This window comes from Lactuca saligna, chromosome 9 (genome assembly GCF_052625555.1).
Source record: "Lactuca saligna cultivar CGN05327 chromosome 9, ASM5262555v1, whole genome shotgun sequence".
Taxonomy (NCBI): Eukaryota; Viridiplantae; Streptophyta; class Magnoliopsida; order Asterales; family Asteraceae; genus Lactuca; species Lactuca saligna.
Window position 1 is genome coordinate 26897209 of NC_136425.1, and position 26978 is coordinate 26924186.

At 40.5% G+C, this 26978-nt stretch overlaps 1 pseudogene; it reads right to left on the reverse strand.

Moving 5' to 3' along the window:
* On the reverse strand, nucleotides 1-26978 carry LOC145016125 (jasmonate-induced oxygenase 2-like; annotated as a pseudogene).

A 26978-nucleotide genomic window follows, 5' to 3' on the forward strand; every position in this document is an offset into this window, starting at 1 on the left:
TTAACATGGAATAAGCATATGAGACTCAACTTGTGATTTCCCATGAAGACCATTTAACCTGATGAAAGTACGATACTCATTACAAGTCATGGAATGGTACAAGGCAGGTTCATTGCCTGTTACTAGCTAGCTGCTTGGCTGGCTGAATAGGAACATCTCCCCTCGGGTTGTAGAAGAAGGCTAATGAAACTCGCTCTTCATTTGAATTAACAATCACACGATGCTCTACACTCTTGTATTTAGCATTGCTTAGAACCTTTAATTTCTCAACCAAAGTACAGAACAAATAAAGATCATATATAAACAAATGTGTGTGAGTTCATATACAGATATAGAGCAATACCTGAAGTTGATCCGCAAGGTTTACAATGAAAGCATTGGGGATTGGCTTAACTGTGACCCAAGCATCATCTTTACGGACTTGTAGCCTGTAGGCCATAAACATGATCATCAGGCAGCAAATGGTGATAGCACCTGGATCAGAATGTGGTGAGATTCCTAAAGTCAAATCCGGCTGAGGGCATTTTGGGTAAAAATTAACTCTCAATGAAGCCGAGATTTCATCCCCTCCAAATGCGTTTTGAAGATAATCCTCTTCTAATCCAAGGTTCAGAGAGAAAACTTTCATCAATTGTCTACATAGTTTCACGACTTCATCATTGTACTCGGCCACCATTTTCCTACACATCAATTTAAAGATTATGTCATTCGTTGATATAAGGTTTTGACCATATGCATTGAAAAACATGCACCATTTAACTATTTAAGTTGAAACACCATTTACGTAGTAGCTTCACCCATGGACCACTAAAAATCTAAAGCATTACGAAATTTGGGTGCAAACATTTTTAGGATAGATCGGAAATATCTCTTCTTTTTATTATAAGACCGCTACTGGCTTTGGAATAAATATAAATATATGCTTCAACACAATTTCTTTACAATATATTACTTTAAACTTTTTTAGATGTACTAAATTAAAAGTTACATTACGAAGAGCAAAAATATCGTATAGAAAATGTTGTAAAAATCCCGATTAATCTCCGATTAATCGTTAGGCGTTACTTGATCGATTAGAGGGCACCTAGCGATTAATCCATACATACATAATGAGTGAAACATTATAAAACTAGGCGTGAGCAGGTGCGGTTTTAAGGCCAAACCGAACCGCAAACTGCATGGTGCGGTTTGTGTATTCTTAAAACCATTGGGTGCGGTTTTGCAATGGTTCGGTTTTTCAGTTTTTAAATGTGGTTTCGGTCTGTATCGGTGCGGTTTCGGTTTTAAACCATCTTTAGAATTTGGTGCAGTTTTTTATGTTTTTTGGTGCGGTTTTTTAAAACTGTAAGAACCGAAAACCATATGCATGTAAGTTTTTATTGTGCTGTTTTTTTTTTAATCATTCATTTTCAACTCAAAACAAAAATACATAAACAAAAATTGTAAGTCGCTTAAAATATAACTTGTGACTACTTAGAAACTAATTAATAATTGAAGGTGGTTGATTTTGACATAATTTGTTACAAGCTTATTACATGTAATAGATTAGTACGTTTAGCTAACAATAGAACATTTCTTTTGCACCCCATATAGTCTTACAAAAACACAAAATAAACATATAATAAATATATTATCGTTTATAAGTGTTTTAAATAGCATGTATATAATATACATTGATTGATTTATTACTATACACGCTTGCGGTGCGGTTCGGTTTTGGTGGACCGGTTTTTTGGATAGAAACCACACCAAACCGTTGACTTTCGGTTTTTGCAAAAATTTAATCCGCACCATTGGTTTTTGCATCGGTTTCGGTTTTTCGGTTGTGGTTTATTGCGGTTTTGTCGGTTTTTCTTTAGTCGGTTCGGTCTTTACTCACCCCTATATAAAACGATGAATTTTTAACATTTTGAAACAATTTTATCTCAATGAAAACTATTTGAGGCATGATTAGTGTTGTATTAATCATATTAACCTATTTTGTTATCATATTAGTGGTATTTACGAACTTTGATATGATATTAATCATATATTTTTTTTTCTAAAATTCAACAAATTAGCAATTAATGATAACCGATTAATCCCCCAATTAATCTCCGTCTAGCCGATTAATCCCTTGACCCCAGTCCACCGACTAGCTAACGTCGAACGATTTTTGCAACCTTGATAAAAAGTATGACTTTAGTCATTCAAAATATGATAGTGATAGCATACAAAAATAAGAAATAGAGAGGGATTGCTTCTCATGAGTAATATAATAACTTGATAAATGTTATATAAAAGACATTTTTAGGTGGTAAATTGATAATTGATACAAATAAGTGATATAACATTTAATCATTATTGATAATTTCAATCTTATTTAATAAGTTAACTATTTCTTTTAAAAAAAATAAAAGTCAATATTGGTGAGTTAAACTCATAGTTATTGAGATCCAGATTTTGATGGTAAGATCTTATGATTTTAAGATTTTAAAAGCAAAAAACGATCCCGATCTAACTAGGATCTGACTGAACAAGATCTATAATGGGATCTTAAGATTTCGACTATAATTTTCAGATCTTAACACGATTCGTTCTCATCTATTTGGTTTTATTATATAGTCAGGCTTCAAAAATTCTTCCATTCAAATTAAAATCTTGTTTTCTTTTTGTAATTTACAAATCCTCATAGATCATCATCAATTCATCATTTCATCTCAAATTATAAGGTAGTTACAATCATGATTTTTCATTTGTGATCTTAAGTCTTTAGTTGTAGATCATAATGATCTTGTTTTCTTTTTGTAATTAACATGTTTTCTTTCTTATTTTTATGGTTTACAACAACAAAAATCATGCTTCATTTTAAAAAGTTGAAGTTAACTCTATATTGGTGTTTTAATCGATATCAAATTATAATATATAGTTTACATCCAAGAGCTTACCAGTAAATTTTAATATAAGTTCATTCTGGTAGGATTTTCCGATCTTCCAAAATAAAAAACGATATTGGGTAAGATCCCCATTTCGACAACCTTAGTTAAACCAATCCTTTTATGTTTCATAAGAATTTGCATTCATTTCCCTCTATAGTTTTGGGCAAACGAGTTAACGAGTTATAACCCAAACACCAAAACAATCTCATTTTTAGTTGACTATAATTCAAAAATGATTATTTGTTGTGTCAAATAATGTAAAAGATTATTAAAAATTGATATTAATTCATCTTTAACTCCATTTTGACGTTGAACTTCATTTGTAAACTTCAAATGATGAAAACTCAGACAACAAATCTAATCACGACATCAACAGATTTTTTTTAATAAGATCCAGTTGGTTTTCAGGAAACTTACAAATCAAAATCTCACTACATAACACTCACCCTCAAACAAAATAGACAACAAGAATAGATTACAGAGTTTACCAACTAAACATTTAATCAGAACAAAGAACACTGGATTTAACTAAAACCCTAATCTAAAGAAGACGAAGATGAGAGAATGAAGAGACTCGATTAAGTGTATGCTCACCTATTAAGAACCTAATCTATTACACTAACCACCTATATATACATCCGGTTCAACCCATTAAACTAAACCCGTAATATAAAGATCCGTGCATGCTTCCAAGTTCTTTCAAATGAGCTCCAGTATTGCGCTATTAAGATAATACACAATATTGCGCTATTAAGATAATACACAATACACCCAAAACTAAAACACCTTTAAACCTTACAGTTATGACCCAAGTAAAGCAACCCTTTCTCAATGTTAATCTTGCTCATAAACATATACTTTTAACACCCCCTCTCAAGATAAACATTGAGAATGAATTACTCAACCTTAAACGGATCATATAACCCCATTTCAGAACATAAAAAATCATGTTGTTTTGAAGATAAAGCTTTAGTAAAAATATCAGCCCTTTGAAGTTCTGATCTTATTTTAACAATTTTTAAAATTCCTTTTGACACTCTATCTCGAACAAAATGAACATCAACTTCAAAATGTTTAGTTTTTTCATGAAACACAAGATTAAGAGTTAGTTTAATAGCAGAATCATTATCACAAAAAAACATTTACTGTAAACAAATTTTTAACTCCCAAATCATAATAAAGTTTTATAATCCACATAATTTCACAAGTAACTGAAGCCAAAGCCCGATATTCAGATTCTGTAGAGGATCTGGAAACAGTATCTTGTTTTTTACTTTTCCAAGATATTACTGAATCTCGAAAATACACACAATAACCTGTAACAGATCTCCTAGATGTAATACATTTAGCCCAATCAGCATCCACATATGCACACAAACCAGGCTTTTGATTTTTTTTTTAAAACTAATACCTCTACCCGGATTTTGTTTTAGATATCTTAACACACGCATAGCAATATCCAAATGAGATTTTCTTGGAGAATGCATAAATTAACTGAGAGTTTGAACAGTAAAGGAAATATCAGGTCTAGTTATGGTTAAATAAATCAGCTTGCCTATAAGTTTTTGATAATCGGTTATATTTCTCAGTAAAACATCCTTTTCATCAATTCCCATAAAGAAAAGCATTATTAACATCAAGTTGAAACAATTTCCAGGAATAATTGACAGCTAAAGAAACAACAACCCTAACAGTAACCATTTTAGCTACAGGAGAAAAAGTCTCCCCGTAATATATACCTTCTTTTTTACTATATCCTTTAGCTACAAGTCTAGCTTTATACCTTTCTACTTCACCATTAGATTTGTATTTAATTTTATACACCCACTTGCACCCAATGGGTTTACGATTAGAGGGTAAATTTGTAATTTTCCATGTTTTATTTCGATATAAAGCTTCCATTTCCTCATTCATTGCAGTTATCCAATTCGAATCAGTAGAAGCTTCAAAAAAATTCTTAGGTTCAACTGTTTTATTCAAGTTTGAAACAAAACAGGAGATGGATCGCAAACATTGAGTATGCGCAGTTGACGAGCTTCTGCTCGGAAGGGTCGAAGGTCCGCTTTGCTGCGGGATGTATGAGGGATAGAGCTAGAGACTGGTCAGAGTCGGTTGGTGACTCGTTGGGAGCCCCAACTGTCGAGGCTAGGACGTGGTCAAATTTCATGACCAGATTCATGGCTGAGTTTGCGCCGGCTGTGGAGCTTCAGCAGCTGGCCAGGGAATTTTTGGATATGAGGCAGACGACTGAGACAATGGCGGAGATGACTGTTGGTACCCCAGTATGCGGGGGATAAGGAGATACGGAAGAGGCAGCTTGATTTGGCCAGGGAGTTTTTGGATATGTCAACTATTCAACATGCCCGACCCTGGAGTCCATGGTGGTGGTTTATATTCACGTATGATTATTAAATTCTTTTGTTGCGTCTGTACACATGAGGGTTTTGGGCAAAAAAAATATGTATATATGTAGCTGTAACGCTCGGGTTTCGGGGCTAAGCATTTTTAGATGATGTAATAGTCTAGGTCAACTATTGTAACTCTTTTTGATGTAATAAATATGAAATATTCTAAGTCTGTGTGAATTATGTGTATTTGTGTGCTTATTACTTTATTATAAATATATATTTAATAAAGAATAAAAATAAGCATCAAAATTAAAGTGTGAGATAAGCCCGATATCTCTACATAAAGTTGTAGTGGTCGAAACAAGGATTCTGAGGATATAAAGAACGCCAAAATCCGAGTTATAACGAAGAAGTTATAGCCCGTTGAAGTTTTACGGCAAAACCGACACGACACCGGGAGACGTAAATAGTGAATTTACGATGAAGGGATTTTTAGCCTTAGTGATCTAAACCAAAGTTGTAGTATATGTTAAACCGAGAACATCCATAAAAAGAACGCCCAAATCTGACTTCATATGAGGAAGTTATGATTTTTCTAAGATTCGGCTTAGCAGTGCACGACCCGAAACTCGAATTTTAGTTCGAGCGGTTTTTGGCTTACGCAACGTAAATGAGAGTTGAAGATCTCATTAATAGGAAATCAACAGTAAAAAGACAGACAAAAACAGAGTCCGTATGTAGAAGTTATTAATTTTACGCAGACGTTTAACAATATAATCTCCTTGTACTGTTAAATTTAAGATCGGTCGAGAATTAGCCGACGGAGTCAAAATGAAAGCTGTAGATCTTATTATTACCTATGCGTGGATATAAAGAATGTCAAAAACGGAGGTCGTATGTGAAAGTTACGGATTTTAGAAGTCGGAAGTGTGCTGTGCGAAAATGGGTGATGTGGCACAATCTTGGCCATTGCTTTCTCCCCAAGGCTTGCCACCAGATGGTGACATGTGGCACCAAGTTCAGCCACATTTCACCCTATAAATACCACCTCTCCCACCCTCATTTTCTTCACACCTTTCCCATTATTTCTTCTCTTTACTCTCTCTCTCTAGAACCTCTCTCTAGCCCCGAAATCCCCCGAAAAGCCTAGGGAACCTCCCTAGCACAAGGCGGAAGCCCCGGAGTGCTCGACGGCTCCGAGAAGAAGAGCTTTTCGACTCGGAAATGCTGCTCCAAGCAAATCCTGGTTTTCTATAAAACCCGCTGTAAGTGAGCTACGCCTACGCTATTTTTAATATAGTTTTTATTTAATTATAGTAATGTTATTAGGAACTTATAATAAATACTTGGGCTATTATTATGGGTTATATAAGTATTTTTTGATGCTTATATAATAATAATAATAGCTAGACTATTAATTAGTCTCGACGAATAATAAACTAAACTCTAGTGGTAATAATACTAGGTTTCGTCGAAGAAAATTCTTTTTAAGAAGCGAAGCGCTGTCTGAGTTCGGAATCACCACCTTTTCAGGTGAGTGCATAGTTACTTTCAGCTTACACATAGATATGAAGTATTTAATATAAATTGCGTGCTATGTGTGCATATTATCTGAATACTTGCTATCTATGCTGGATGAACGTTTTATACATGTTTTAAAAGATTTAAACCGTATATGTATTTTATATCTACAAAATGTGTTGGGTAAAACATGGGTGGATGAAATAGTTGTTGTGTGACAAAATAAAATAATGAGAGGCCTCGTTATAGATGTTATTGATGATCCAGTCATCTAGCAGAGTATAGATGACGACCACGGACTATTCTAGACAGTCCAGTGGAACACTAGCAGGCTCGCAACCTGTAGGTGTTTATTCGAACTGTGTGTTTATTTGAACCGTGTGCTCACCAGATGTACTCCATCCTCCACATGGTTGCCTTAAGGACATTTGTTGCTAAGGAATCCCCTTAGCAGTAATGTCCATCCCGATGATAATCCTTAGGATAGGTCCCTTATGATAGATGCTTAGGGACGTAATGTGAGGATAACGGGAACGGGTAATCGGGTTTGTTTAATTTAATGAAGTTAATAAACTAATTTATTGTGGGTTGAAAACCCTATGTGCTCACCAGGCTCCCAAGCCTGAGCCACTCAGTTTTATGTATTACAGGTAGTGGCGCTTGAGCATATATATGATGTTTGGACGAGGGATTACGGATATAGGCCTGTAGATATGAAATAATGTAGTAAGGCTTGTATTGTACTGTTTATGCTTTTGGATCTGTACGAACATGACATCCCGAGTCTTTTAATGAAATACATTTCTATGGAAATGCTTTTGATAAATCTTTATCATATTATTGTTTTGGGACAAATTCCGCAACACTTTTATTTAAAATGTTACTCTGATTTTTAAACAAAGCATAAACAAACCGGTCTTATCTGGCCGTGATTTTGGGGATGTCACAGTAGCCTAGATTTGTGTTTTGCATTCTTAATTATATAATTGTTCTCATTTGAACCTAAGTCTCTCTCTGTTTCTCTCTCTCTCTCTCTCTCTATATATATATATATATATATATATATATATATTACTCTTTATTATGCAAACTAGGTGTGAGACCGATGTATTACATGAGTTTATTTTAAAAAAAAAAATTAATATGAATTTTTAACAATTTGAATGGTTTGAATATATAAGAAAAATGAGAAAAATTTGAATTATTAAAATTATTGAAACTCTAATGTATTGAATACATTACATATATAAACCATTTGTAATAAATACCTTACATATATATTACCATACATATTAAATGTGAAATTTTAATTTAATAAAATAAAAATACAATAAAATGATAAGTGGAAAATAGAAAATTTAAAAATTTTAGAAAATGACATGTATCCAAATGAATGAGAGGATGACATGTGACAAAAAGTTCTTTATTTATTAGGGAGGATAGTAGGGAGGATTTGGTCAAAGACTGAATTTTAAAAGGTAGATAGCCAAATGCATGTATACACCCATTTAAAGCATTACTTGATCTAATAATTATGAAATAATAGATCTTTATCTCTCTTTATTTCAACTCCTTCATATATGCTAACTCTCATTAGTGGTGTCGTTTTTTTTCTTTGGTGTTTACAGGTACCTCTTAATCTATATGCAACACAACCATCAATAATCCAGGAAAAATATATTCAGGTAGTGAAATTGTGCTTGTGTGTGTATGTGTTTTTGTGTTTACATGTACCAAAGCAATCAACAACATCCAAAAAAACAAAAAGATACAGTTACTATTCTCTTTAGTGGCGTGTATGTTTGTTTTGTGTTTACATGTACCGAATCACTAAACCACCAAATTAGCCAACAACAATCACCCAATGATGTTCTTTTCCTATAAAAAAAATCTAACAAAAAATCTCTCTCTCTCTCTCTCTCACACACACACACACATACACATGCATGCTTTGTACCTTAAATTATCACAACCATGTTTATTCTTTATTAATTTTATTAATACCCATCTCCAGTTTATTTTCCTGCATAAAAAAAAATACAATTTAAGTAAGTTCTTAATACCCATTACCTCTTCTTGACTGTAGGCTTTAAAAGACAAGTGAAAAATGTTAATAATAATTTCATAAGAATGTGATTAGGTATTAGGGAAGGTGAGATAGATACCTTAAATTGCTTTTTGATGCATGAAAGGTATAAGAAATTCAACTTCATGCATTACACCATCAGATGCACGTTGCTCATCCTCATTCTTCATAGTTTCTCATCTTCATTCTTCACATTTACTCATCTTCATTCACCTTCTGTAACATCCACAAAATTCAAGTCAATTTAAAACTTTTTCAACAAATTAAAAACCATTAGTTATTACAAAGTGTTTTCAAAATAGTTCATGTCAGAGAATTTCAGAAATCAAAATCAAAAAATATGAGGAACTGTACGATCAGGCCTTCGCCTTCCCGCGATCATCTATAGTACCTGAAACCAAAGCTGAAACTATAAGCCCGAAGTGTAACGCCCCAAAATACGGGCAAAAATTTTCATTTTTAATTAAGTGATTTGCAAAACGTTTGAAACAAAATATCACTCGACCATATCATTTAATAAAACATGTCTCGTGTCTGTAAACCAAAACGTAAATCATAATAATATCATAGTACAAATCCCAGAATGTCTCATAGTGCGGAACAACAAGAACGTGTGTGTGATATGCTGCTACCGCACCAGTTCCTTCCCCTTGGTTGAAGAGGTACATGAAACAACAACTAAAAACCATAAGCACGAAGCTTAGTGAGTTCCTCCACTGTACCACATAACCACATATCATACATATATTGTCAGGCATATCTGGGTGTCCGACCTACCCCTTCGGTCCTCTCGACCGGATATTAGCTAGCATTTCTGGGTTTTGACCTCCCCTTCGGTCCTCTCGACCGGATACTAACTAGCATATATGGGTGCTGGTCTCCCCTTCACTCCTCTCGACCGAATGTTGGGGACTATTTCACCCCCTACTACTACCATATAACACATATCACATAATCTAGCTAGCATGGCTGGGCATGACCGCCCCTTCGGCCCTACTAACCGATAAACCGAGGACTATCTCCTCTACTGTCACTAGCACATAGCATCATATCATACTAGCACATAAACATAATACAGGTAGTAGCAACCCTAGTTGAATATCACAGAGACAATCATCTAATCATAAAACTCCTACTGGTGGGCTGGCATTGTGGTCGTAAACCCACTGCTACTGGAAGGTAACTCACCTCGAAAGTAGCTACTGAAAATCTGCTTGTTGAGTGCCTGACTGCTGAACCGGTAATCCTACGGCTGAATGGAAGTCTCTTGCAGTGTAGATTCCGGATCTACCTCCCCTCCTTGCACACTACAACCTCATTCTTCTTCTTCTAAGCTCCAAACCTTCTTCACAAAGCCAAAATCACTCTCAAGAACAAAATGTGGGCTAGGGTTTCGCTCTTCAGCTCTCTGGAAGTGTTAGGGACATAGGAGGCCAAGTTAGAGCATTTAAATAGGGTGCAAACACCCAGATTAGGGTTTTTGCCCAAACAGGGTCTACTCACCGAGTCCGAGAACCGACTCGCCGAGTCCAAAGTTTAGTCCCCGCATCTTATCTCGCTCCTACTCGGCGAGTTGGTCCATCAACTAGCCGAGTCCAAGGCAAAAATGCATTATTTTAAAAATGTTAATTACAAGGAGTACGTACCTGGAACCAGGTGCTACAAATCTCCCCCACTTATCTTAGACTTCGTCCTCGAAGTCTGCTGCTCGATCCTGAAACAGCTCGGGGTAGTGCTCCATCATTTCTTCCACCGGCTCCCAAGTCCACTCTGATTCCTTCCGGTGCTGCCATTGCACCTTCACGAGTTCCACCCTTTTGTTCCTCATATCCTTCGACTTCCTGTCGAGGATTGCCACAGGCCGCTCGATGTAATTCAGGCTGTCATCGACCTGAATATCCTCCAAAGGCACCACTGCCGAGTCATCCACCTAACACTTCTGCAACTGAGAGACGTGGAAAGTGTTGTGGATCTGGCTGAGTTCGGTTGGCAGGTCCAACCTATACGCCACCTTGCCCACCCGGGCTACAACCTTGAATGGCCCGATGTACCTTGGGCCTAACTTTCCTCGCTTTCTGAATCGGATGACGCCTTTCCATGGCGACGCCTTCAGAAGAACCATATCCCCGACTTGGAATTCCAAGTCTGAACAACGCTTATCAGCATCACTTTTATGCCGACTCTAAGCAGTCTGAAGCCTGCTCCGGACCTGTTGAATCTTCTCTGTCATCTGGAGCACCAATTTGGTGCTTCCCATGACCCTCTGGCCAACCTCTCCCCAACATATCAGGGTCATGCATCTCCGTCCATACAACATCTCGAAGGGAGGACGATCAATACTCGCGTTGTAGTTGTTGTTGTATGAGAACTCAGCTAAAGGAAGATAGGTATCCTAACTACCACCGAAATCTAGCACGCATGCCCGTAACATATCCTCAAGAGTCTGGATGGTCTGCTCACTTTGACCATCCGTCTGCGGGTGAAAGGCAGTGCTAAAATGTAGACAAGTGCCCAACTCATCATGAAACTTCTTCCAAAACCTGGAAGTAAAACACACATCTTTGTCTGAAATCACTGATACTGGTGCCCTGTGTCGCGCCACTATCTCCCTGATATAGATGTCGGTCAACTTCTCGGCTGAGATGCTCTCCTGAATCGGGATAAAATGGGCGCTCTTGGTCAAACGATCCATGATGACTCATATAGAATCCACTCCTCGCGCGGTCCTGGGAAGCTTCGTGATAAGATCCATTGTAATATCTTCCCATTTCCACAACGGGATATCCACAGCTGCATCTTGTCGTGCGGTCTCTGATGCCCGGCCTTGACCTTCCTACAAGTCAAGCACCGCTCGACGTACCAAGCCACATGCCGCTTCATGCAGGGCCACCAATAGTCCAGACGAAGATCCCTATACATCTTCGTCACCCCGGGATGAATGGAGAATCGGGATTTGTGCGCCTCCTCCATCAAGATCTGGCGCATGCCTCCGAGGAATGGCACCCACACCCTGCGGTGTAATGTCAATAATCCCATACTATCATAGTCGAAGGAGGAAACCTGACCCACTATGCGCTCACTCTTCCGATGTTCCTCCTTCAGGTCCTCTTGCTGGGCCTCCCGAATCCTCTCCAAAAGTAGAGTCACCACTATCATCCGTATGCAAATATCCCTGATCGGCATCGCCTTGCGGCTAAGTGCATCAGCCACCACATTGGCCTTCCCTGGGTGGTAAAGGATCTCACAATCTAATCCTTCACCACATCAAGCCACCGACGCTGCCTCATGTTCAAATTCAGCTGATCCATGAGGTACCTCAAACTCTTGTGGTCCGTGTAAATGGTACACCGAACCCCATAGAGGTAATGTCGCAAAATCTTGAGGGCGAAGACCACCACCCCCAACTCTAAATCATGCGTCGGGTAGTTCGCCTCGTGAGGCTTCAGTTGCCTCGAAGCGTAGGCAATGACGTGCCCTCTCTACATCAGTACCACGCCCAACCCCGAAATGGACGCGTCACAATATACCACAAAATCCTCCACACCCTATGGCAGGGCTAAGATTGGCGCCTCGCACAATCTCTGTCTTAGAACCTTGAACGCTTCCTACTGCTCAGGCCCCCATTGAAAGACCATGACTTTCTTAGTCAACCATGTCAGGGGTACGACTATCTTGGCGAAGTCTTGAATGAATCTCCGATAGTAGCCCGCTAAACCTAGGAAACTCTGAATCTCATATGGAAACTTCGGAACCTCCCATCTCATCACGGCCTCTATCTTGGCCGGGTCAACCAGTATACCGTTCTGGTTGACAAGGTGCCCAAGGAATTGCACCTCGCGCAACCAAAACTCGCACTTGGAGAACTTAGCGTACAAGCTCTCCCTCCTCAGGGTTTCCAAAAACTCTTTTAGATGCTCCTCGTGCTCCTCCTGCGTCTTGGAATAAACCAAGATGTCATCAATGAAAACTATCATAGACCTATCCAACATCGGTCTGCACACGCGATTCATGAGGTCCATGAACGCGGCAGGAGCATTGGTGAGCCCAAACGACATCACCACGAACTCATAATGGCCATAACGCTACCGAAACACGGTCTTCTGCACATCCTCCTCTCCGACCCTCATCTGGTGGTAACTGAACGCAAATCGATCTTGGAGAACCAAGATGCTCCCTGTAACTGGTCAAAGAGGTTATCAATCCTCGGGAGTGGGTAACGGTTATTCACCGTTACTTTGTTCAGCTCCCGATAATCTATACACATCCGATGCGACCCGTCCTTCTTCTTCACAAATAGAATCGGGGCTCCCTAGGGTGAACTGTTTGGTCTAATGAATCCTTTGTTTAACACTCCTGCATCTGCGTAGACAACTCCTACATCTCGGGAGGAGCCAACTGGTACGGTGCCTTGGCTATCGGAGCCACACCAAGGACTAGGTCGATCCTGAACTCTACCTATCACTCCGGAGGTATTCTAAGAAGTTCCTACGGGAACACATAAGCGTAGTCTTGCACCACTAGAACCTCGCTCACCGTCGCCTTACCCGCCTCCCGGGTATCCATAACATACACGACATATCCCGCGCAACCCTGCTAAACGTAGCGCCTAGCTCTCACTGCTGAACATATTGTGGGTCCACGTTGTGGCCTCTCGCTGTGGATCACCAACTCTCCCCCACTTGGGGTCCTTATCCACACCAGCTGTTGTGCGCAATCTATCACCACCACATTAGGGCTCAACCAGTCCATGCCTATGATCACCTTGTTCCCACGCAATGGAATGGGAACCAAATCCACCAAATAGCACTCCTCAAACAACCTTAGAACACAATCCCTGAGCACTACTGATGCTAGCACCGATCGATCATCGACAATCTCTACATCTAGAGGGAAATCCAACATGCCCGAAGACTCAGTAAACTTCTTGCTAAGCGCAAGAGAAACAAACGATCGGCTGGCACCCGTGTCAAACAACACCTGAACTGGGATATCGTTCACATGGAAAGATCCTAATGCATAAACACAGAGCACATATCAATATCATAACATCATATAAATAAAAGAGGAAAAGAATCATACCCGTCACCACATCGGGTGCGGCGCGTGCCTCCTCGGTAGTCAGCTGAAACGCCCGACTCCTCTCCACTGGAGCCTCTGCCTTGCCTGCTGGCCATCAGTGATCCACAGGGTTGCTGGAGCTGGCGACCTTACTGGTGCCGATGCTGCTGTCAACTGGGGGCAACTGGCCTTCTTGTGGCCCCTCTAGTTGCAATGGAAACATAGCAACTCAGACGTCTGTATCACAGGTGCAGGGACGGTACAATCCCTGCTGAAGTACCCTGACTTGCCACACTTATAGCAGCCTGACGATCCCAACTTGCACGCTCCCTCGTGCGTCTTGCCAAATTTCCTGCAGCGGCCCCGGGTAGGGCAAGCTGAAAAATTGACATGCTCCCGAATATCAGCTCGTAGCATGTCATGATAGTGGGTCCTCCTCATATCCTCATCACCCGCGTATTGGAGCACCAACAACGCCCTCTGCCGAAACTTGGCAGTGATCTCCGCCACTGTCTCTGTCGTCTGCCTCAAATCCAAAAACTCCCTGGCCAGCTGCTAAAGCTCGACAGCCAGCGCAAACTCTGCCTTGAACCTGGTCACAAGGTTCGACCAGGTCATAGCCTCAACAGCCGAGGCTCCCAACGAGTCACCGAAAGACTCCCACCAATCTCTAGCTCGGTCTCTCAAACATCCTGCTGCAAATCTCACCTTTGACCCCTCGGGGCAGAAGCTAGTCAACTGTGCAGACTCAATGTCTGCAATCCATCGCCTGGCAACTATGGGGTCCTTCGCCCCATGAAAATCCGGTGCACCACTGCCCCTGAAGTCCTTAAAGGACAGTGTGCGAGATCCTGACTAGCCAGATGCCATGTCACTCCTGAATGCCCTGAGGCGGTCCTCCATCAGCTCGACTATCCCTTCCTTGATCGATCCGAAAATGATGGGGGTCAACTCAAGGATGCCCCTGGTGATCTCTGACGCGATGAACTCGCGTAGCCTCTCATCTAATGGCTCGGATCCTGATCCCAAACCCGATCCCTCTCTAAAACTACCACCCGCTGGCCTCTGACGTAGTACCACCATTCTGCAATACACACAGGCAACCATTAGTGATACTGATACCTCTAAAGGGATTACATCTGTTTCAAGTTCCCTGGTCTTGTCTCGGTCTTCCTTAGTTCGGTTACGGATCCTCTGCTTTCAGTAGTACGGGCCCATACTACCTTTCACATCTATCCGTACCTTTTTTAAGGACTGCCTCGACTCCACCAGATCCCTTTCACTACTACTAATCACTACTATTCCCATTCTAGGCTTGCCCTAGGGAAAATCTCTGACTCCACCCAAACCGGTCCTCAGCTGCTGAAGGCTTCATTGTAATGCCAATTAGCCATTACCTGAATACCATCACATGTGATGAGGCTTAGATAATTCTTCGAGTAACATACTCGTCCCTACAACGGTTAGACTCAAACAAGAGTTGCGCAATAGGTCCAAATCCAGCACTCTGAGATTATTCAACCCTGATCATATGTGACGTGACGTATTCACCTAATGACTAACTCCCATCACTCAAAGTTCTACTAAGCACAAAGCAAGCAACATTCGGACACAGGAAAACTACTCAAGCAAATCTGTCCTCATTGTGAGAAGCTGAACTAGCATATAATGCTACACTCATACTACCAAGCATAACCTAAATAGGCTGTCCTACTAATGTCTACTCATTATTAGCATGCAATTCTCATAAGCTGAAGCACATAAAGCAAGCACATAAGGCATCACTCCTAGATCCTTAGTCCTATTCTAACATGTTGTTCTACCGAAACTGTTAAACATAACATAAACTTGTATGGGTACTTTGGGGAATACTTACTTGAGCTTGGCCGGTCGCGCACATCACACACTTCTTTCTTTCTTAAAACTCTTTACTTAGTACTTTATAACTTTTTCTTTTCCGAAATTCCTTAATCCATCGATTTGAGTTCAGACACCCCCGAAGGTGTGTCCGAATCCCTCAAACCAGGGCTCTGATACCAACTTGTAACGCCCCAAACACGGGCAAAAATTTTCATTTTTAATTAAGTAATTTGCAAAACGTTTGTAACAAAATATTATTCGACCATATCATTTAATAAAACATGTCTCATGTCTATAAACCAAAACATAAATCATAATAATATCAGAGTACAAATCCCAGAATGTATCATAGTGTGGAACAACAAGAGCGTGTGTGTGATATGCCGCTACCGCACTAGCTCCTTCCCCTTGGCTGAAGAGGTACCTGAAACAACAACTAAAACCATAAGAACGAAGCCTAGCGAGTTCCTCCATTGTACCACATACCACATAACCACATATCATACATATATTGTCAGGCATATCTGGGTGCCCGACCTACCCCTTCGGTCCTCTCGACCGGATATTAGCTAGCATATCTGGCTGCTGGTGTGACATCCCCATTTTCACGGCCAGAAAAGACCGATTTTGTTTATGCTTTATAAAAATCAGAGTACTTCATTTTATAAAAAGGTTGCGGAATTTGTTCCCAGAAAAACACGATAAATACGTTATTAAAACATTTTCGAAGAAACGTATTTTTATTCATCTTAAAACGTTTGGGATGTCATCGTTAATACAGAAACATAAGCATAAACAGAACTTACATGTATTTACACTAGTGATCTACATCTCTTTAAATCTCTCAGTGTAAAGTGACTTCGTATCAACACTGTGATATAATTAAACTGAGTGGGTCAGGTTGGGAAACCTGGTGAGTACATAGGGTTTTCAACCCACAATAATATAATTATTATGTTCAATCAAAGAATCAACCCAATTACCCATCCCCGTTATCTTTTTTTTTACTCTTTAAGGATTTATCCTAAGAGTCATCTATTCTTCATTCGTTTATTCCGAAGTCCCTTACTTCCAGGGTTCTAGGACTGGCACTAAATCCATAGCTGCCAATGTTCGTTCATAAAGCACTAATTCCATAGCTGCTATAGTCTATTCATCGGGTACTAAATCCATAGCTACCAGTCTTTATCTAATAGGTACTAAGTCCATAGCTACCAATGTTCAACAGGTACTAAATCCATAGCTACCACGTCTAACAGGTACTAAGTCCATAGCTACCGGTGTTTGTCCCATAGGCACTAAGTCTATAGCTGCCAATGTATACTCACATCATCTTCTATCTCTCATCATTTATCTACCCATCATCATACCCAACATATTCATATATATAAAATACGTATACAGTTTAAATCCTTTAAAACATGTATAAAACGTTCATCCAGCATAGACAGCAAGTATTCAGATAATATGCACACATAGCACGTAGTTTATATAAAATACTTCATATCTATGTGTAAGATGAAAGGGACTATGCACTCACCTGAGAAGGTGGTGACTCGGTACTCGGACAACGCTTCGTTTACTTTAAAATAATTTCTTTCGACGAAACCTAGTATTATCACCAATAGATTTTGGTCTATTATTCGCCGAAACTAATTAATAGTCTAGCTATTATTACTATTATATAAGCGTAAAAAAAAATACTTATATAACCCATAATAATAGCCCAAGTATTTATTATATGTTCTTAATAACGTTAATATAATTAAATAAAAACTATATTAAAAATAGTGTAGGCGTAGCTCACTTACAGCGGGTTTTATAGAAAACCAGGCTTTGCTTGGAGCAGCGTTTCCGAGCCGAAAATCTCTTCTTCTCGGAGCCGTCGAGCACTCCGGGGCTTCCGCCTCGTGCTAGGGAGGTTCCCTAGGCTTTTCGGGGGATTTCGGGGCTAGAGAGAGGTTCTAGAGAGAGAGTAAAGAGAAGAAAGAATGGGAAAGGTGTGAAGAAAATGAGGGTGGGAGAGGTGGTATTTATAGGGTGAAAATGGCTGAACTTGGTGCCACATGTCACCATCTAGTGGCAAGACTTGGGGAGAAAGCAATGGCCAAGATTGTGTCACATCACCCATTTTCGCACAACACACTTCCGACTTCTAAAATCCGTAACTTTCACATACGACCTCCGTTTTTGACGTTCTTTATATCCACGCGTAGGTAAAAATAATATCTACAACTTTCATTTTGACTCCGTCGGCTAATTCTCGACCGATCTTAAATTTAACAGTACGAGGCGTTTAGACTGTTAAATGACCGCGAAGAATTCGTAACTCCTTCATACGGACTCCGTTTTCGTCTGTCTTTTTACCGTTGAGTTCCTATTAATGAGTTCCTATTAATGAGATCTTCAACTATCATTTATTTCACGTAAGCCAAAAACCGCTCGAACTAAAATTCGAGTTTCGGGTTGTACACTGCTAAGCCGAATCTTAGAAAAATCATAACTTCCACATACGAAGTCAGATTTGGGCGTTCTTTTTATCAACGCTCTTAGTTTAACATATTCTATGACTTTTGTTTAGATTTCTAAGGCTAAAAAGTCTTCTATCGTAAATTCACTATTTACGTCTTCCGGTGCCGTGCCGGTTTTGCCGTAAAACTTCGGCGGGCCATAACTTCTTCGTTATAACTCGGATTTCGGCGTTCTTTATATGTACGGAAACCTTGTGACATATTCTACAATTTGATTAAGATTATTTATTCTAAATAATCTTTTGTCGAAAAGTCATTTTCGACCCCTATTGCCTCTAAATTGACTAGCCCGGATCTGCGGGCGTTACAATTATCTCCCCCTTAGGATGATTACGTCCCGGAATCATCAACGAAACAGGGCTCGTATAATGACTCCATACGTCATCTCTTCATCCTAGGTAATAATTATAACTTCTTTATTCCTTCGAGTCTATCTTTTAGACTTATTGTCTGTAAGTAGTACTTAATTGTGCACCTGCTATCTTCTTCAGGTTAGACTCCAGATTACGACGTATCATCATGTGATGCTCGTTTAGACTTAGGTCTTTTAGAGTTAAATTCTGAAATAAACTATGCCTTCCTTCACGTTCTAATGTGATATAATCACACTTTAACATGTAGCATTTCTAGCTACCAACTTCTTTAGCGTCGAGCCGATACTTCTATTGGTCGCTTTGATTTTTAATCGTTTGGTTTAAGTCGGACGCTATATCAAACTTGGTTCTCTGAACCACGTAACCTACTCATCGTAGTCGGACTCAATGTGACATGACCACTAGGGTTGGGATAACAACAATCTTCTTAGTCATTACCGAAACAATGGTAACGGCATACTTGAATAAAACGAAATCAATTACTGGCTTCTTGGTAACCTTGTGACTTTCCCTGATCCAAGTGTGAGTCCTGTGCTTCCGGTAGTATAGGCCTCTACTACCATTCACACCTACTCATACTCGTCCCAAGTATTGTCCCGCAGTTTCCCAAGTCACCATGCAACAATTCATACAATCATTCAACACATCAGATAACAAAACGAAGGTTTTATATCATTTCTTGAAACGATTACATAGGTGTTCAAGTTCACCCTAGACTATGCCTCTACTAGGCTACATCGTACGAAACTATGACTACTGCATAATCCGATTCTCGGGTAAGAAGTCCTCATTCTTGATTCCTCGCATGGTTCTCTGCTTCGTCGAGGATCATGTGAAATGCCCTTGGCCTTGGTGGCGTTTCTGGTCTTGCTGCTTTATTTTTCTTTGGGCAGTCTCTGGACATGTGCCCCTTGCCTCCACATCCATAGCATACTTTGTCATTATGCGTGCAGTCTTTGGAATAGTGACCAGTCCTCCCACACTTGTAACAAGTCACTTCTTCGTTGCACTTTCCACCATGCTTCTTCTTGCATCTATCACACCATCTTGCTTCACCTCCATTTGCTCCTCCAAACTTTGAGAATTTGCTTTCCTTGTTCGGCCTCGAAGATCCTTCAAACTTCCGCTTCTCTCCTACCTTATCTTTTTCTAGACCCACCTTTTCTCTTATCTGAGCCTCTACGTTCTTAGCGGCCCTAACAGCTGCTTTCAAGGTAGTTGTCATTTTGACCATTGGGCCAAAGTCAGTGGGCAGCCCGTTAGCAAACCTATCAATCTTGGAGAGTTCAGTAGGCACCAAGCAAGGGAATAGCTTCATCCTCTCGGTGAATGCGGTGGCATACTCATCAACACTCATCTTTCCTTTCTTCAGGTTCTGAAACTCGTTGTTTAGGTCTATCAGATCTATCTCCGAGCAGTATTGCATTTTCAACTGTTCCAAAAACTCTTCCCACGACATCCTTAAGGCTTCTCCTCGTGGCATCGTATCTGCCAATAGCTTCCACCAGCTCAATACTCCAGTTTTCAGCTGTCTTACTGCGAAGACAGTCTTCTATTTCTCGTTACAGCTGCAGCTCTCAAACACCATCTCCATCTCAGAGATCCAATCCATAATCTCAACCGGCTTCGGGCTTCCTGAGAGACTTGGTGGTTTCGCACCCAAGAAATTCTTGTACATCCGCCCATCCTTGTTGTTTCTCCCTTCTGGGCCATCCCTTTGCTCACCTTCAGTCCCTACTTGACTCACTTGGCGGCTGTAGTTCCCTTCCTCAGATTGCTCGGGAACTGGCTCCGTCGGTTCAACATGTACGGTAGGTTCGTCCCTGTTCAACATTTGTCTCATTTCTTCCCTTTGTTCAGCTAACATAGCCCGAATCATGGCTTGAATTCCAGCCATGGTGACTGGCTCAGGTGCAACTTCTTCAACAACAGGTATTTGTTGAACCACTGGGGGTTGGTTTCGGTTCCCATTCGCATTTACGTTTCCGCTACGGGTTCTTGCCATCTTGATCTCTACACCGAATAAGGTGAATCTAGATCTTAATTTAGGATTGACGTCTTAAATCATCCTTATCACTCCGAAACGTTTATATGCAAGTTCTAATATCGTAGTCGTACGTTTAGAATCCTAAACACATAAGGTTTCCAGATCCGGTCGGCAACAGACCATAGATCCGAACAACTAACGGCATATCAGGCACAAGTATTTAGCACATAAAAGCATTTTAGGCATAATTCCTAAAATAAGCTAGTGCTCACACCTCACAATCATCGCTTAGCATTCTAAGTTTAAGTCTAGAAATAAATCCATATTCCTAGTTCGCTTAAACTAATGCTCTGATACCAACTGTGACATTCCCATTTTCACGGCCAGAAAAGACCGATTTTGTTTATGCTTTATAAAAATTAGAGTACTTCATTTTATAAAAAGGTTGCGGAATTTGTTCCCAGAAAAACACGATAAATACGTTATTAAAACATTTTCGAAGAAACGTATTTTTATTCATCTTAAAACGTTTGGGATGTCATCGTTAATACAGAAACATAAGCATAAACAGAACTTACATGTATTTACACTAGTGATCTACATCTCTTTAAATCTCTCAGTGTAAAGTGACTTCGTATCAACACCTATGATATAAATAAACTGAGTGGGTCAGGTTGGGAAACCTGGTGAGTACATAGGGTTTTCAACCCACAATAATATAATTATTATGTTCAATCAAAGAATCAACCCAATTACCCATCCCCGTTATCTTTTTTTTACTCTTTAAGGATTTATCCTAAGAGTCATCTATTCTTCATTCGTTTATTCCGAAGTCCCTTACTTCCAGGGTTCTAGGACTGGCACTAAATCCATAGCTGCCAATGTTCGTTCATAAAGCACTAATTCCATAGCTGCTATAGTCTATTCATCGGGTACTAAATCCATAGCTACCATTCTTTATCTAATAGGTACTAAGTCCATAGCTACCAATGTTCAACAGGTACTAAATCCATAGCTACCACGTCTAACATGTACTAAGTCCATAGCTACCGGTGTTTGTACCATAGGCACTAAGTCTATAGCTGCCAATGTATACTCACATCATCTTCTATCTCTCATCATTTATCTACCCATCATCATACCCAACATATTCATATATATAAAATACGTATACAGTTTAAATCCTTTAAAACATGTATAAAACGTTCATCCAGCATAGACAGCAAGTATTCAGATAATATGCACACATAGCACGTAGTTTATATAAAATACTTCATATCTATGTGTAAGATGAAAGGGACTATGCACTCACCTGAGAAGGTGGTGACTCGGTACTCGGACAGCGCTTCGTTTACTTTAAAATAATTTCTTTCGACGAAACCTAGTATTATCACCAATAGATTTTAGTCTATTATTCGCCGAGACTAATTAATAGTCTAGCTATTATTACTATTATATAAGCGTAAAAAAAAATACTTATATAACCCATAATAATAGCCCAAGTATTTATTATATGTTCTTAATAACGTTAATATAATTAAATAAAAACTATATTAAAAATAGCGTAGGCGTAGCTCACTTACAGCGGGTTTTATAGAAAACCAGGCTTTGCTTGGAGCAGCGTTTCCGAGCTGAAAATCTCTTCTTCTCGGAGCCGTCGAGCACTCCGGGGCTTCCGCCTCGTGCTAGGGAGGTTCCCTAGGCTTTTCGGGGGATTTCGGGGCTAGAGAGAGGTTCTAGAGAGAGAGTAAAGAGAAGAAAGAATGGGAAAGGTGTGAAGAAAATGAGGGTGGGAGAGGTGGTATTTATAGGGTGAAAATGGCTGAACTTGGTGCCACATGTCACCATCTAGTGGCAAGACTTGGGGAGAAAGCAATGGCCAAGATTGTGTCACATCACCCATTTTCGCACAACACACTTCCGACTTCTAAAATCCGTAACTTTCACATACGACCTCCGTTTTTGACGTTCTTTATATCCACGCGTAGGTAAAAATAATATCTACAACTTTCATTTTGACTCCGTCGGCTAATTCTCGACCGATCTTAAATTTAACAGTACGAGGCGTTTAGACTGTTAAATGACCGCGAAGAATTCGTAACTCCTTCATACGGACTCCGTTTTCATCTGTCTTTTTACCGTTGAGTTCCTATTAATGAGATCTTCAACTCTCATTTATTTCACGTAAGCCAAAAACCGCTCGAACTAAAATTCGAGTTTCGGGTTGTACACTACTAAGCCGAATCTTAGAAAAATCATAACTTCCTCATACGAAGTCAGATTTGGGCGTTCTTTTTATCAACGCTCTTAGTTTAACATATTCTACGACTTTTGTTTAGATTGATAAGGCTAAAAAGTATTCTATCGTAAATTCACTATTTACGTCTTCCGGTGCCGTGCCGGTTTTGCCGTAAAACTTCGGCGGGCCATAACTTCTTCGTTATAACTCGGATTTCGACGTTCTTTATATGTACGGAAACCTTGTGACATATTCTACAATTTGATTAAGATTATTTATTCTAAATAATATTTTGTCGAAAAGTCATTTTCGACCCCTATTGCCTCTAAATTGACTTGCCCGGATCTGCGGGCGTTACAGCTGGCCTCCCCTTCGGTCCTCTCGACCGGATACTAACTAGCATATCTGGGTGCTGGTCTCCACTTCGGTCCTCTCGACCGGATCTTGGGGAGTATTTTACCCCTACTACTACCATATAACACATATCACATAATCTATCTAGCATGGCTGGGCATGACCACCCCTTCGACTCTACTGACCGGTAAACCGAGGACTATCTCCCCTACTGTCACTAGCACATAGCATCATATCATACTAGCACATAAACATAACACAGGTAGTAGCAACCCTAGATGAATATCACAGAGACAATCATCTAATAATACAACTCCTACTAGTGGGCTAGCATTGTGGCCGTAGATCCACTGCTACTGGAAGGTAACTCACCTCGAAAGTAGCTGCTGAAAATCTGCTTGCTGAGCGCCTGACTGCTAAACCGATAATCCTCCGGCTGAATGGAAGCCTCTTGTAGTGTAGATTCCGGATCTACTTCCCCTCCTTGCACACTACAACCTCTTTCTTTTTCTTTTAAGCTCCAAACCTTCTTCATAAAGCCAAAATCACTCTCAAGAACAAAATGGGGGCTAGGGTTTCGCTCTTCAGCTCTCTGGAAGTGTTAGGGACAAAGGAGGCCAAGTTAGAGTGTTTAAATAGGGTGCAAACACCCGAATTAGGGTTTTTACCCAAGCAGGGTCTACTCTCCAAGTCCGAGAACCGACTCGCTGAGTCCAAAGTTCAGTCCCCGCTTTTTATCCCGCTCCTACTCGTTGAGTCCAAGGCAAAAATGCATAATTTTAAAAATGTTAATTACAAGGAGTACATACCGGGAACCAGGTGCTACACGAAACTTAGTGAGTTCCCCCAAAATACCCATACACACAACAATACACATATAATCATAAACAACATACTATGGGTCCAGTCAACCATCGGGTTGGAATACCCCATGCCCTCAACCATCAGGTTGGAATGCCAACATACTATGGGTCCAGTCATCCTCGGGATGGAATACCCCACGCCCACAACCATTGGGTTGGAATACCCAGATATTACGAGTCCAATCATCATTGGGATGGAATACTCACGGCCCACAACCATTAGGTTGAAATGTCCATGTCTGTTGGCCCTCACACAAAGCAGATAAGCCTCAACCACCAATCAAACATGTGCACATATCAGATAATCACATAACAGTCTATAGACAGAAAAACCGATCTAACAGATCGTAGCAACATAATAACATCCTATCTACCAGGATACCGATCTAACAGATCATACTAGCATAACATCATCATATCTACCAGGATATTGATCTAACAGATCATAACAACATAATACTATCCTATCTACCAAGATACTGATCTAACATATCATACTAGCATAACATATCAAGATAACAATCCAAAAAGGGTCGACCTTGGTGCCTTAGACCCTTGAGTATAGTGAGGAAAACTCACCTCACAGATGTCGAACTGTAGTGATAATTTCAAACTCTCGAATCGCAGCCATGAACTCCACCACCTATATTTACCATAGGACCACTTCCATAATTCCCAATTTTCTAAAATACCCTCAGAAGTCAAACTGGTCAATCCTTAGTACTAGATAAAGTTAATATCATTCCAAATTTGGGACCTAGAGGAGTCCAGATCTGAGACCATGTCTTCTGGACAAGTTCAAATCCAAGAATGACCGCATTTTGCCCCAAAAATGACCATATTCATGCATAAGAGAAGATCTAAGAAATGGAAAGCCAAGGTAAATACTTTTTACCTTCAAATGAATGCCAAAATGAAGTGGATGTTGGATCTACAGGCTCCTTCTTGTTCCAAGCTTCTAAGTCTTCAAATATCTTCAAGAAATGCACCAAAACATACTCTTTTAGCCTCACACACTCAAAAATGGAGAGTTAGCTTGCTAGGGTTTGTTTCTGGATGATAGGCTGGTAAGGGAGGTTGGGGAGAGGATTTAAGGCTCTTTAAATAGGGGAAAACCCTAAAAATTATGGTTTCCTTGCACAGCCTCTACTCGTCGAGTCGGGGTCCTCTAACTCGTTGAGTAGGAGTCAAAACCACGCGGGATAAGTAGGTTTGACACGAAGAGTTGGGGCCTCCAACTCGCCGAGTTCCTTCAATAAAATGAATAATATTATACCTTGGAGTTGGGGTGTTACAATTCTCCCCCACTTAAACTAGACTTCATCCTCAAAGTCTGGTGTGGCGAACAATTCTAGATAGTGCTCCCGCATCTCTGCCTCCGGCTCCCAAGTCCACTCGGATCTGCTCCTGTGCTCCTACTGTACCTTTACTAGAGGTACTTCCTTATTCCATAGAACCTTTACCTTCCTCTCAAGAACGGCCACGACCTCTCCACGTAATTCAGGTGCTCATCAACCTGAATATTATCTAACGACACTACCGCCTCCTCATTCGGTATACACTTTCGCAACTGTGAAACGTGAAAAGTGTTGTGAATCTGACTGAGTTCCTTTGGGAGATCTAGTCTATACGCCACCTTGCTAACCCTGGAAGTGATCCTGAATGGCCCGATGTATCGGGGACCCAACTATCCTTTCTTCCTGAAGCGAATCACACCCTTCCAGGGTGAGACCTTCAGATCGATGTGACCGAACTGAAAGTCCAACTCAGATCGGCGCCGGTTGCGTAACTTTTCTGCTGACTCTGTGCGGTCTGCAACCGTTGTCTGATCTGCTAAATCATCTTGGTAGTCTGCAGGACCACCTCGATCCGTCCCATCACCCTGTAACAAACCTTACCTCAACAGACCGGGGTGTGGCATCTCCGTCCATACAAAAGCTCATAAGGTGGAGCACCAATGTTGGAGTGAAAGCTATTGTTGTAGGAGAAATCTGCAAGGGGTAAGTAGGAGTCCTAACTCCCATCGAAATCAATAACACAGGTCTCAGCATATCCTCAAGAGTTTGTATGGTCCGCTCACTTTGATTATCCGTCTGTGGATGATAGGTTGTACTGAAGTGCAGCCGCGTGCCTAGTTCCTCGTGGAACTTCTGCCAAAAACGGGAGGTGAACCGAACATTGCGGTGTGAGACAATTGAGACCGACACCCCATGGAAAGCAATGATCTCACAGATATACACGTCGGCCAGCTTCTCGGCCGATGAACTCTCCCTTATTGCTAAAAAGTGGGTGCTCTTGGTCAATCGATCCACGATGACCCAAATAGTGTCGAAGCCCTTCGTCGTCCTCGGTAGCTTGGTGATAAAATTCATTGTGATATGTTCCCACTTCCACATGGGAACCTCTAGTGGTTGCAGCTTTCCATGCGACCTCTAGTGCTCGACCATGACCATCCTATAGGTCATGCACCTCTCTACGTACCAAGTGATTTCTCGCTTCATGCACGACCACCAGTAACTCAATCACAAATCTCAGTATATCTTGGTGTCCCCCGGGTTAATAGAGAAACAGACTTATGAGACTCCTCCAACACAATCTGTCTGACCCACCCAAACATCAGAACCTGGACCCGGCCGCAACGGGTCAATAATCCCCTGCTATCCTGCACAAACTGGGTGTTCTCACCCTTAATCCTCTCAAGCTTCCAGTTCTCCTGACACATACCCTCTGCCCGAGCTTCCCTGATCAAGCTCACAAGTGGAGAATCCACGGATATCTTCATACATGTCATTGGTGTAGAAGATCTAGCTGACTTGTGGCTCAGATCGTCCACAACCAT